Here is a 14,343-nt window from a genome sequence, read left to right on the forward strand (position 1 = left end):
AGAGCGCCGGCACAGCACCCGGGTCACGTGACTGGCCGGTCGCCATAGCAACCCGCTAACTCATCACCTCGCCTCAATTCACTCAGGGCCGCGGCGTGACCACGCCAGCCTCTCCAGGCAGGCACCGGGCAGGCCTACATCTGGCATGTAAAACCCCAGGCCACCCCGCAGCCCCCCTCGCAGACTCGCCTTGTCTGAAAACCAGCTCTTCCTCTAACCATTTCCTTTCCGACCCGTGCTCCGACTGCAGCTGTGTACACAAAAGAAGGATTCATGCAAAGGGGTGTGGGAGACCCTTTAACTCCTTCAATACCAAGTTCTTATGCCATCAGAACTAAACTTGGGCATGTTTCAGGAAAAAATCCAAAAAAGGCCTAGTGGCCACCTTCGAGAAAAGGTATCCGACTAGAGGGGTTAAAAAATGTCTAGGTTCCTCCCTTACTCTTCAAAGCAGCAACCTCCTCAAGCAAATAATCTGAAAGCCTAATAAGCTGTATTTCCTTCTAATCAATGTAGCCTTTAATGATGTGAGGATCAAAGACCATAAATTACGAGATTTTCTGTATAAAGAATCCCTAAAGAGGGTTTTTAAAAATAACCACTGTTTTATAAGATCACAGTTACCCAGAACCCTCAAATTCAAAAATCTTTAGACTGCCTTCTGATACAGATCATTGATTCTGTGCCATTTATTTTGTTTCCATGTGAATTAAATAAGCGACCACCTCATTTAGTATTTGGAAGCTCTTAACATTCAAGCTGCTCTCTGTCATTGAAATGTTGTTTTCCAATGCATTGCCCATGAGTGAGATAGTATTAATATTAACCATTTTTTAAAATGAATAAACTAGTGGGATTTAAGTAAATTGCTGAAGGTCATATAGGAAGGGGTGAACTGGAACTTAAAAGTGACATGCTTTTTTTTTTTAATCTTATAGGACTAAATAGTAGTGATCTGTCTATAATGTTTACTCCAATATTATATATTGAGGTAAGAATCAAGAATCACACCCAATATGACCACTGTGAAAGACAATCCATGGATTGTAGATTTTGTATAGACCCCAAATATGTCCAGTACTTTCCTCCAGAGAAGAGAGTCTGAAGAATTATCTACTTATCAGAAGTGGTTTTTAACTTTCATGGGGTGGAAAGGGAAGAAGAATTTGGGTATGAAAGACATGGCAAGAATGCGTATGGCAGAAAGTCCTAGGATATGTATGGTTCATTCCTCCCCAATATTGTAGACTTTTATCAGCTTCATTATTTTGTGATACAGATATTAAAAACAAGTAAAAACTCTGTCATTCCTGACAATTCTCCAGCATATGTCCCTGGTTATAAGTTATTTCTGGTATCAAGCTTCTGGAATTGGAATCAAATGTTTCACAAACCAGATGGTAATGATAATTTCAAACAAGGGGGGCCCCTTTTATTTCTATTTTATTCTCTCCTTTTAGGCTATTATTTTAATAATTTTATTCTGCTTCTCCAGTTAGTTCACAGTGCACAAGTTGATTCCTTCATGCACATCCCCATTTACATGAGAATTTTTTTCTTTCTCATACAATCAGGATCCAGTTCTGACCTAAGACTTAACAAAGTACCCAAATAAAAATCTAAATACAAGAGATACATACCAAGTCTCACATTGCACAATGAGCTAAAGGGGCTCAGAATGCACTCACTGCTGCAGAGAACCATGCTTCCTCTTACTATTTCTGTTACCACTGTTGTCAATTTCCTTATTAATTAGTTCTCTTTCACAAAAGCTTCCCCTTTTGGGGGGACAGTTTAAAGTTGAAGGGCACAGTCTACAAATCAAATATTCAACATGTTTGGGTATGCTTCTCGATTAGGAATCTTCGGCTAACTTTTCCATGATCACCTTTTTAAGTAATATGTTGGACATAACTAATGTTATCATAAGGACTAAATCTGTCAGAATTCATTATAGTTCATTAATTATACCCACTAATTTTGTGGAGTGAATACTCCCACTTTGTTTCTAGGCTGCTCATGAAAGTAGAGATGATGGCCAAGAATCTGGTTGATAGGCTGAAAGGGAGGGATATTAAGTCAGGTGAGGGAGGTATCTAAGAGCCCTTGTAAATCTTCCTCTATGCTTGCTCTGAGCCACACTACTATAAAGGGACCCAGAGAGCTCCAGAGACCAGTGATTACCCTCAGAGATGCAGGGGTAACAGGGGTAATAATTTGAAAATATTAAACAGATGTGTTTTCATTCCTCTCCCCATAAATCAGGTTACCTGGCAGCCATTCTCAAGTTCAGCCCAGGGGAAAAGAGGAGGGCAAATTCCAATTTGGGAATGGGAAGGAGGATGGTGTAGATATATAGAAAGCATAGAAAAGGCGGGAAAGGGGAGGAGGGATCCCATCCTTTCCAGACTCAACTGAGTATACAGAAGGATGAGATAAAGATAGGGAAGAGTGGTGTTCTCCCATTTACGGGCCACCAGGCTTACTTTAGAAGGGAAACATTAAATAGGCTGAAGACGGGCTGGGGTTGTAACTCAGTGGGAGAGTGCTTTACTCTCATGTGTGAAGCACTGGGGTTCGATCCTCAGTACCACATTTAAATAAGTAAATGAAGGCACTGTGTTCATCTACAACTAAAAAATTAAAAATAATTAAAAAAAAACCAGGCTGGGCCAGGCGTGGTGGTGCATGCCTCTAATCCCAGTGGCTGGGGAGGTTGAGGCAGGAGGATCGAGAGTTTAAAGCCAGCCCCTGCAATGGCAAGGCACTAATAAGCAACTCAGTGAAACCCTGTCTCTAAAAACACAAAATAGGGCTGGGGATAAAAAACAGAAAAATATGCTGAATTCGAAACCAAAACTAAGGGCTTTCTTTTACTTTATTTCCATATTTGAGAATCTAGGAAACAACCACCTTGAAAAAAATGGATCAGCAACTGTCTCCCTCACTAAGTGAGCTGCAGCCCATCATAGTAAGACCCCCCCACACACACACACCTTTCCTAAGGAGGTAAAGCCCTCATAGTACAGATCTCCCTTCTCTAAAGAGGTGCAGTCTCATCACATTACAGGTTCATGGTGGTTTGGTATGGCGGAAAGAGTAGGTTTGAGTTTGACTCTGAAGTGGAGAAGCATGACCTGTGGCAGGTATCTAGAAGTTTCTGTCTGCCCAGCAGGGAATAAGTAGGAGGTTGAATGGATGGTGCTATCAGAGAGCTGAGTTTATGACAGTGGTGGTGGCAGTAGGGGCTTCATTACAACAGAGGCAAAGGGATATTTTAACCTAGGTCCATAGGGTGAAACTTTGCAGTCAGAGCTGAAAAAAGAGAAATAATAATCTCTGAGGAAGTTATACACTGCTAGGCCTGTGAAGGAAGACACTACAGCTTAAGGGTGTAGCACAGAGCCCCAACAGAATACCCCTGAAGGGGGTCAGAAGAGCTCCTCCTCTGCACACTCACAATGCAAACCTAAGAACCAGCATGAGACTAGGAGGCCCCTAATCCCCGCCACCTTTTGTGTTTCTAAAAGCCCCACGTCCCAATTCAGTCCTCCAGACACCATCTTGTAGAGGGGCTAGAAAAGGACAGACATCAAAGGTTCATCCAAAGATGGATAAAATTGGAAGAGGCTGTAACACTGAGAACTGGACAGTTTTAAATTGCTTCTGTTTCTCCAGCCACCAGCAGGGTGAAGAAGTTACAGAGATTATGGTGGGGACCAAGGGGTAGCTAAAATGTCATTGTATGTCTGTGTTTTCAACCTTTGTTTTATGCACACAGGTTTACTTAAAAATTGTTTGTAAGCCACTGTCTTACATCTCCAATTGCCCATGATTGTATCATGATTAAAGTAGGAACTCTGGACTTAAATAGACCCTGGTCCTGGGCTTGACCTCACCACTCCCTAACTGTGTGATTTGGGCAAGTTATGTTGCATCTCAAAAATTTAGTTTCTTCATCTATAAGGTAGGTGTATTAATACTGGTTTCATAGTTTTGCTGTGGGGTTAGTTACATAATGCATTTTAGGCTCTTAGCAGCAGCTGGCACACAGCAAATTCTCATTAGTGGTAGATGTTATTATTTTAAAATAATATGTTGGGCATACCCAAAAATGTTCATTCATTACTTAACACTTATAAATGGCTTTCTTATGTATTCAGAGCTAGTAAAACAAGAAAAAAAATAATCTCAGGCTCTGACCACTTCCAGGGTTGTGGGTGAGTAAGGTAAAAATAACTGGCAATTCTAACGATTACAAATGCTATAATAATGATATCATATATGGTAGTACAGGACCATGGAAAATGAGTGCCAACATCCAAATGGAAATTGGGATTAGTCTGACATGTTCCCCCAGATAGATGATACCACTTTGGATGAGTAATAACAGTAAACTTTCTTGTTCACTTCTTATGCAATAGATAGAATATAAATTCCCTTAGGGAAGGGGCTTCAACGGTTTTGTTCACTGTTGTATCTTCAGTTACTGGAGCAGGGCCTGGCAGACAGCAGGCATTAAATAAATACATAATTCATTCATTTATTCAACCATGTCTGATTTGATTCTTTAAACAACCATAAGGATAAAATTAAAGCTTAAAGAAGAGAAGCAATTTGTCCAAGACTGGATATCAGAGATTCTTGCCCCCAAATTTCATGTTTATCCACTAGGCTACAATGCCACTTTTAAAGAGGAATGATAGTGCAGAGGGAAGATAGACCAAATATGCCCAGATACAGAGGTAGGAAAGGGTGTGACTGGAACCAGTAGGCTGTTCAGCATGGACAGGAAGCAGAGTATGCAGTAAGTAACAATGTTGGGGAGAAAGGTCTTATGGCCAAGCTAAGGAACTTGACCTTAATTCTGAAGATGATCTAGAAACAAAAGTGTTGCAGGAAGAGAAATTAATGGTGAAATTTATGTATCAATCAGGTTTGATGCTGGTAGCAGTGTGGACAAAATATTGAAGATTAAAGTAACTCAAAAACTGATGGAGACCTAAACCAAATGGAGGTCAAGGGGGTGAAGAAGAAAGTACAAATTTGAGATAGTCAGAGTGTATAGCTGTTAGGACTGACTGCATGTGGGTATGGCAGTGGGTGGCAGTTAACCATGGGTACTGAAGGAGAAAGTGGTATCTTAAATGGATCCCAAGTATATTGCTTGGGTGACCAAGTAGATAATAGTACCATTTATTAAGCTTAGGAATACAGATTGAATTGTTCTTTTGGAACTTCGGTTCTCATGTGTTTGGGACATAGAGAAATGCTAATAGGAAATCCTAGTGGCCAATGGGCTTCATGTGTAGCGAGCGATCATTAAGTATTTCTTGAATAAGGAAATACAGGGGCATTAAACTTATGAGATGTGTTGGAGATATATATTATTTGGAGGTAATTATCTCATAATTGATCACTGAATCTGTGGCTACTCTCATTCAGGAAGAAAGACAAGACCTGGGATGGAATTTTTAATAGCTGAGTGACAAAAGAGAAATGTACAAAAGGAGTCTGTGAAAGATTTTTGATTAGGGGAACAAGTCACAAGAAGGAGTGGTTTCAGTGGACCCAGGGCAGAAACAGGTTCAGGGAGAGAGAGAAAGAGAGACAAAGAGGGAGAGGGAGGAGGGAAGCAGGGAGGGAGGGGGAGCATGTGCACCAGTGGAGGGCAAGGTGTTTCTAGGACCAAATGCCACTGAAAATTTGAATTAGATAAGAACAAAGAAGTATTTATACAATGTTGGTAAGTTGTTTTCAAAGATATTTTTAAGAGGTTGATTTCAGATCAGACCTATCGATAGTCACCAAAGAAATAAAGAAATCTTGACAGTAGGAAAACCAATTCTTTGCAAATTCATGATTTTTGACTAAAGATATTCAAGGAAGGGGGAGATACTAAATCATGGGTCACATGTCTAGAATCAGCATCTCAAAAATTTAGTTTCTTCATCTATAAGGTAGGTGTATTAATACTGGTTTCATAGTTTTGCTATGAAAATTTGAATCAAATCAAACATGGTTGAATGGGAATCAACAGGTATTTGCACTGGAATGCTCCCAGCAATATTAGAAGGGGCCAACATGTTAATTACTAAGCAGCTGTTAGGCAGTAGACAAACTGATCCTACCTTTGAGTCCCTATTCTCGTGGGGTCAGGATCCAATACACGCGCACACACACACACACACAAAAAAAAAAAAAAAAAGGGAAGGAAGGAAGGAAGGAAAGAAAGAAAAAGAAAAACAAATATTTTAAGTGGATGTTTGCAGAGTAGGATTTTGAAACCAGACCAGAGGACACAGAGCCATAGGTATGAGACCTATAGCCCCAAAGGAAGCCATTAACAGGTCCCAGCACATAGGTCCAATCATGGAAGACCAAACTGGACCCCAATCTAAATTTTAAACTTTGAGAGTTCCTGGCATATGGCACAGTCACATTTCTCTAGAACTTGGGCCAGAGAACTCCAGTAATCGCATGTCAGCAGAAGTAATTCTCTCTCTACTTCTCCAACACATAAGGTTCATCTAGGAAAGGGATTTTTTTTTTTTTTTACATTGTCTTGTGTTGGAGAAATCCAAATATAATAGCAGAAAAGATATGAAATTTACTAGCCAGGACTGAATGTTAATCCTGGTTCCATCCCAGAAGCCCCTACTCATCAAGAATGCCTTTCCCAGGTTACAGTGTATTCACTGAAGCTTATAATCACTGTCAAAGGCATTCACAGCTGTCACACCACCTCAGATGGGGGTTTCCCTAGATCATTATCACCTCGAAATACAGACAGAAGATTCCACTTAGCAGTCAGTTCTGTTCCCCTGGGAAAAGTCCTTTCCCCATGCATATGTCCTAAGATAATGTCCAGTGGGAAGTGGCAGGTACAGTCTATCAATCAATGGTTTAAAATATGCACCACACCCAAAATGACAGCAATGAATGAATACATGATCGGCCAGTCAGTGACATTGGCTCTGAAATTACATCTGTGTCATATAAATGTATTTATTTTTATATTGATCCTTGCTCACTACCTTTATTCCAGAGGCCTCTGATGATTTTCTAGTTCTTTCTCTGGATCTAATGAGAATTTTATGGACACATATGCTTCCTGGCTTTTTTCTTTCTTTCTTCCATTTATAGCATTTTATTTGAGAAACATTGATGAATAATGTTTTTTTCCCAGATGAAGAAGGCCCACTTCAGAAAAAAATCTATACAGGAACATCCTTCCAGGACTGACTTTTGACATTCCCTGACTTTGGAGATTCTTTATCGGCCACATAGATAGCTATGCTGATATGTTCAGAGGCAGAGTTTTGCAAGTCTCCTCCTGAAATGCTAGCAAAATAGCAAGGTTTGGGTCTTGTCAAAACACAGACCATGCCATTGGATAAGGTAAGATTCTCTGTATGTTGGAATTTATTTTCTAATTTGCTTTTTCTTAGAGATTTCCATAATCTTGGATTTAATTTTGTGGAATAACTCAGAGAACACAATGTGAGTGCATTTTAAAAACAGTTTAAAAACACTGAGCATTATGATTTTTGTAATCATTCAATCAAATCTGGGCTACGTGAAGTTCAGTCTATGAAATAAAAAAGTGCTTTTGAATTATACCATCTGGTTAAATTTAAGAGCTTTAAATATGTTTTCCATAAAAACACAACATGATAAATGCTATAATTGAAGAATGTACATAGGAATTCAGAAAATAAATTAACCATGCTTGGGGAAACTCGGAAAAGATTCGCTATGGTAATAATGTTTGCATTAGGGTTCCATCATTCATTTAGTGAATATTTATTGAGCACTTACTATGTGTTGGAACTAGTTCTAGGCATTGGAGATGCAGAAGTGAACAGACAATTCATTTCTTTTGTGGGACATTACACTCGAGTATACAAGCATGTGTATGTAGTAGGGTGAAGAAACAGGCAGAAAATAATTTAAAAATACAGTGTGTCAGAAGGTGGCAAATTCTACAGGAAAAATAAACTGAGGAAGGGAGAGGCAAGGAGTACAGAAAGATGTTATAATTTTCAATGGAGTGGCCAGAGTAAACATTCCTGAAATAGTGAAATTGAGTCAATGACCTGAGGGAGGTGAAGCAAACAGCCATGTGGATATTAGAAGAATGTTCCAGGCAGAGACAACAGCCAGTTCAAAGGCCCTGAGGTGGGAGCATGACTTGTTTAAGGAAGTCTGCAGCAGAGTGGGTTGCATGTATGCACACTGCAGGGGGCAGAGAGATAGTCTGAAGGAGCTGAGGTCAGAAAGATTACAGAAGGACCAGGAATGTGTAGGGCTTTGAAAAAAAACATTGTAAAGACTTTGGCTGAAAACTGAAGTTAGAAACCATTCATTTGTAGTAGCGTTAGCAGTGTTGGCACAGATGTGAACTATTCTCTAATCATAGTAAGAGCAACACCTAATATTTGGGTACATTTTATGGGTCCAGTGCTAGGCTTTACAATGAGTAGGTGTCTCAGTCCTCAAGGAAATGTATGAGAAAGGGGCTATGCTAAGTCCCATTTGTCAGAGGCAGTAACTAGTTAAGTAACTTGGCTAGGTCACTAGCCTGGAAGTGTCAGAAGTGGGCATGAACGCACCTGCCAGATGTCAAAGGCTTCATTCTCTGCTAGTCAGCCTGCCTTCCTAGGGTCTGATTAACCTGGGAGGAGGAATGCAGAATCTGGGTAGGGAGGCAGCAGAGGAGATGGCAGGACAGAAGCCAGAGGCCACAACACCAAGGCAATTCCCTGTAGGGAGCAAGGCGGTAAAGCCAGGAAAGGCTGAGAGGCAGGGAACAGAAAGAAGTGAGGGGTAGGAGGCTGCCCGGAGAGCAATCTTCACGGAGTGAGGGAGTAGACGTAGAGGGGAGAATTATAAATTATGTTGATGGAAAAGGAAGAAATAAAAGGATTTGGAGTTAGCAGGATATGTGATAGATAATTTTCTTACCCTTGTTTACTGTGATTATTAATTTTATTTCTCAGCCTCAGCTAGCGAGGTCCATTTCTTTGATGCCTTCTAGAAGAAGGGATGCAGGCATTTTTTCTTTTGTATTTGTAGTCAGAGCTAAAATCTGTTTTCATTTACATGATGCCAAGATTGCTGGAGTTCAACCATCCAGCTACAGACATGCCTATTTGACTGCTCTCACTAAAATGTGTCTATGTCCACATTTATGAAATTCCTTTCTTCTCCTCTTTTATTTCCACGTTAAAATTGCATCATGATGATGTGACTGGGTATAGGACACCTAAAAAGGGATCAAAGGCACCTTTGGCTCCGTTGGGTGGCAAGAAAAATGAAGAGACAAGACGCTAAGTACCATTAACAGATCAATAACCTTCCAGAAGACTCAGAGGCTTCCAAGAGATTTCCTTAGGGGTTCTCAAATATCAACCAAACCACTGGGCTTTAGTGCTGACTTTGATATTGAAAAGTCCAAACTGAGTGCAGAGACTCCTTAATACAAACACAAAGCCCGGAAAGGGCAGAAGAAATGTTATTCTGTCAGGGATCAGGATCCTCCAGAATTTCAGTGTCACTTAGAACCCAGGCCATCAGGGACCCTAGCGAGTAGGGGCTTCCAGAGTCTAGGGCTTCTCTGTCAAGTCTGGTGTGCACCACAGCAGGGCTATGGCTGGCGGATGGCTCCCCTAGAGTGTGTGGAGGGAACACGAGGCCAGCAGCTGGGAAGGCGTGTGAGTAATGGAAGAGAAATTCCTCCATTTCTGACCTCATCCAAATAAAATTCTTAAAAAGAAAATTAAAGCAGCTTACTTCATTATGGGAAGAAAAAAAAGGAATGCAACTAGAAATCATGAAGAAAGACTAAGTTTCCATCAAAAAAAAAAGTTTTAATTAGAGCTTATATTTTGTTTCCTCATTGGAAATACTTTAATTAGCACTCAGAATGCCAGGTATTTTCATGTTCTCAATTCCCATTTATTCAACGTCTGTAAGATATGAGCACGAAGGGTTCACTTATAGTGCCACCTTCGAGAAGCTTCCATTTGCTTTCTATATAAAGGAATCAGACCCCTAGGAAATCCAAAGGGACCTCAGCCTTAACATATAATGGCGACAGAGTGAGTCTGCAGATGGGCTGATGGGAGCCATGTAAATGTCTTCATACCCATCTCCCCAACCCCAAATTCCCATCATCTCAAGGAGGATCCTTTCAGCCTTCGAGGGTGCAACAGAATCATTATAAATGAGAAGTAACAACATGCAGGGTAAATAGCATGTAAATATTATTTTTCCTGGTCCTCCTTCATGGAATAGCTTTTTTAAACCCCGTGCTTCTGAGCTTGCCAATTACAATATTCTATCCTTCTGGCACTAAGGGTTGATTTTGAGCTAGGCCTATCCCCCAAGCCAGGCCATTTCCAATATCTCTTTAGTATCTTCTACAATTAGAGCTGCAACTTGTATGTATTGGGGGTAGAGGGTAGGGTCCAGTCTTCCTTATTAACAACAGTAATTTAGAATTAAAATACAATGTAAAGTGTATCCTTACTATATTTTGCACAGAAGAAAAGCAAAGTAGAAATAGTTCACAGTTTAGATTGATACAAACTTGAATTTGAATTCAGGTGCTGGTACTTAGAAGTTGTAGAACCTTGGTCAACTATACAACTTAGTTTCATCTTCTTCATCCATAGAATAGGGGTGTGAAATTTAGGAAGTAACATTTTAAGATACAAACGTAGGCTCTGCTTTGTTCCCTGTGGTCACCATTTTTTTGCCACAATCCCTTCAAGAAATTGGATTTCTCTTTCCCTTGAATCTAGGCTGGCCCTCTAGCAGCTTTGAGAATAGATTTTGGTAGAGATGATGCTGACTGTTCTTGGCCTAGAACCTAAAATGAATGGCTGGTAGATTCTGCTTGAGAGAAGTCTGATTGGCCTGGGACCACCATGCTATGGAAAACTAGGAGCCATGTGGAAAGTTCCTAGAGGATGAGATGTCATGCCGAGGGGAAGAGATCACACTGAGCATCAAGGTTCCAAAGATGCGATTGAAGAACCTCCTGCAGCCCCAGTATCATAGTTGACATTATACAGATCAGAGATAACTGCCCAGTCAAGACCTTGCTCAATCTTGGATCCATGAAACCGAAAGATACAACAAAAGGTTTATTTTAAGTTAATAGGTTTGAGGTAGTCCATTAGGCAGCAATTGATAACAGCAACACCCCCCTGTTAGTTCTCTATTGCATAATGAATCACCCCAAAACTTAGCAGATTAAAACAAGAGCAATTGGTTTATTATTGTCTCTTGTCATTCTGGAGGTTGACTGGGCTCAGCTAGGTGGTTCTCACTTGTGTCTCTCATGCCACTGTAGTCTGAAGGAGTCTTACTGCTGAAGTCATCTTAAAGGCCTCCTCAGTCTCATAACTGGTGACTGATGTTATCTTCTGGTTGGGACCTTAGCTGGGGCTATGGTTGGAACACCTATATAGACCTTCTCCATGAGACTTGGATTTCCTCACAGTAATGGCAACTGCATTCCAAGTATAATTGCCCCTAAACAGTGGGCAGAAGAGCATGGCACTTTTAAAACTTAGTCTTGGAAATCACAGAGCACTGCTTTCAACATCTCTGATCAAGGTAGCTACAATGGTTCACCCAGACTGACCCTCTTTATATCCTACATAGGAGGAATGTCAGTCTCACATTGTAAGAGAATCATGTGGAATGGAAGACCCTATGGAAGCCATCTTTAGAAAATACATACATACATACACACACACACACACACACACACACACACACACACTAATCTACCCTCTCAATTCCCACATCCTCAACATGATTAAACAGAAATACAAGAGAAAAAGGAAACACTCAGTATTCAGGTATTGAGTTTTAAAACAGACTTTTACAAGTCTGTTCATGGCAGGGAATAAATAACCCAAGGAAGAAAAAGTTGTGAGCCTCAAAAATCTGATTTTCAAGTATCTAGAGCTTAAAATCCTTCAAAGACTCAGACTTCATGATTGGTTGGAGACTGGTGTCAGGGCCTGTTAAGTGTCCCTAGGAGGGACCCTGCTCTCTCCCTCATTCCCCAGCCATACCCCCGGTCAGCTTGGGAATTTGAGAGTAGAGGGAGCCTGTTCCCTTTTAGATCTAGAGGCCAAAGTCACAAAGAGGTTCCTGGCCACTATGGCATAGGGATAGCGGGACACAAATGAAAGGCTTTTTGGACAACACCAGTGGTTCTGTAGAGCTACTAAATATTTCTGGGGAGGCAGAAAGAACAAACCTGACCCCATGTGGTAGGGACAAAAATATCAGCAGATGTTTCTGGCTGACTAAGCCAGTTGCCCTGGGGAGAGATGCATGAGAGCAACTCAAAACATCAAATCTCCATTTGGGTTTCCAGAAGCATCTTGGAGAAATGTGGGCCTGTCGTGTGGTGTCTATATTCATCACTACATTCTCTAGCTTACCCAACAAGCAGGCCAGAGGCAGAAGCTAGATTGGTGGCATTGATTAGGACAATAAATAGTACATTTAACAAGGAAGCCTTCCCCTACTTGGCTCCCCTTCCAGATCTCCTACTTGAGCTGGACCCATAATCAGCACTCAGTTTTGAATCCTCAGAACCCTGTTCCCTCTCCCTGCCATCTTTTTGATTCAATCACCACACCTGTTCTTTTCTTTCTGAACATGCATGTCCCTCCCCTCCCTGTCCCACAGATCACAGCCTACTTCAGACATCCTCCTCATACCTAGCTCAGGAGTCTCTCAAGAGAAGTTTCCTTCTTCCTCTCCTGCTTCTCAAAGAATCTGACATTTCACTACTAGATTTATCTTCTCTCCTTGCTTTTTCAGAATACTTCAATGGTTCCCTATCACTTTCAGGATAAAAATTCCAAGTTTCACTTTTGGTACTTATACCCTGTATGGTTTGGATGTGAGGTGCCCCTAAAAGCTCATGTCTGAGACAATGCAAGAAGGTTTAGAGGAGAATTGATTGGGTTATGGGGGCCTTAACACAACCAGTAAATGAATCCTCTGATAGGATTAACTGAGTGGTAACTGAAGTTAGGTAGGTGTGGCTGGAGAAGGTGGGGACATGCCTTTGGGGTATATGATTGGTATCTGGTGAGCAGAGTCTCTACTTTCTGATCATCCTGTGAGCCACTTCCTTCCAACACACTCTACCACCATGTTGTTCTGCCTCACCTGGAGCCCTGAGGAATGGAGCCAGCTGTCCATGGACTGAGACCTCTGAAACCATGAGTCCCCAAATGAACTTTTCCTCCTCTACAATTGTTCTGGACAGGTCTTTTAGTCACAGCAGTGAAAAAAGCTGATTAAAACATAGCCCTATACAATCTAAGAAATTTAACCTCTACCATAAGTGTGAGATTTCATTTGGTTGTCTCCCAACCTAAAATATTAGTTCTGCCTTCTAAGTATCAGGATAAGCAAAGGCTTCCTCTATTTTGAATTCTTCACAAAAGTTTTTATAGAGATAGATTGTCCATCTCAATATCCTATTGGATGGTGTCCAGTGAGAGTGCTAACCCTCTAAGTACCATTTAGAAAGAACTTCAGCTTGCTTCATTAAAAAGCTAGGAAGAGGACAGCAATGTAGTCAAATGAATGATGATAATATAAATGCAATGGGATATGAGTTATTTCCTGAGAGTCCCTGTCCCTTCAGGATGAGGACAGAGAGTCTGGAACATTCAATCACCACATCTCATCTTTACAACTGCTTTGACTACAATCACATTATACCATCAAAGGCGAAATTAAAATGGTTTAAAGATTCATAGGGAATTATCAGGTGGCAGAAATAAAGAATTCTAGTGCTGCTATTTCCTACTGATGATTAGAACATCCAAAGTTCCACAGAGGGAAAGTTCTGAGGCTGGATGACAAATTCAAAAAAACGTTTCTTTGGCTGGTCACTTTGGACATAACCAGCGGAACAGCAGCCTCACATTCTGCACGCAAAACACTCGACTCTGGGTAAAGTAAATCATTGTGCAAGTGGCCTCCTCCCTCATCTACAGTACTTGAGAAGAGTTCCCGAAGCTTGGACACAGTGCCATGGAGCAGAGCCAGAAAACTTCACAGCGGTTATAAAACAGCTGCAAATCCATGCTTATGTCATGCATTGTACAGATATTCTATGAAGGACACATTACGATTAAGAAATATGGCTTGCTAGTACTGATCAAGGTGAGAAGCTGGATTTCACAAAAACGACTTAAGAATAACTCCCTAGTGTCTCCTAATTATGCAGTCCCAAGATTTATATTTAGCCCACATCACTTTTCATATTTTATTTTTCCCATTTCTCTTCCT

The 14,343-nt window shown here is 40.8% G+C and overlaps 1 protein-coding gene across 2 annotated transcripts in view; it reads right to left on the reverse strand.

Moving 5' to 3' along the window:
• The window catches only part of Mapre2 (microtubule associated protein RP/EB family member 2), a 159,560-nt gene that overhangs the window by 100,183 nt on the left and 45,034 nt on the right, over positions 1-14,343 (reverse strand). The window lies entirely within an intron of this gene.

Source organism: Marmota marmota, unplaced genomic scaffold (genome assembly GCF_001458135.2).
Source record: "Marmota marmota marmota unplaced genomic scaffold, marMar, whole genome shotgun sequence".
Taxonomy (NCBI): Eukaryota; Metazoa; Chordata; class Mammalia; order Rodentia; family Sciuridae; genus Marmota; species Marmota marmota.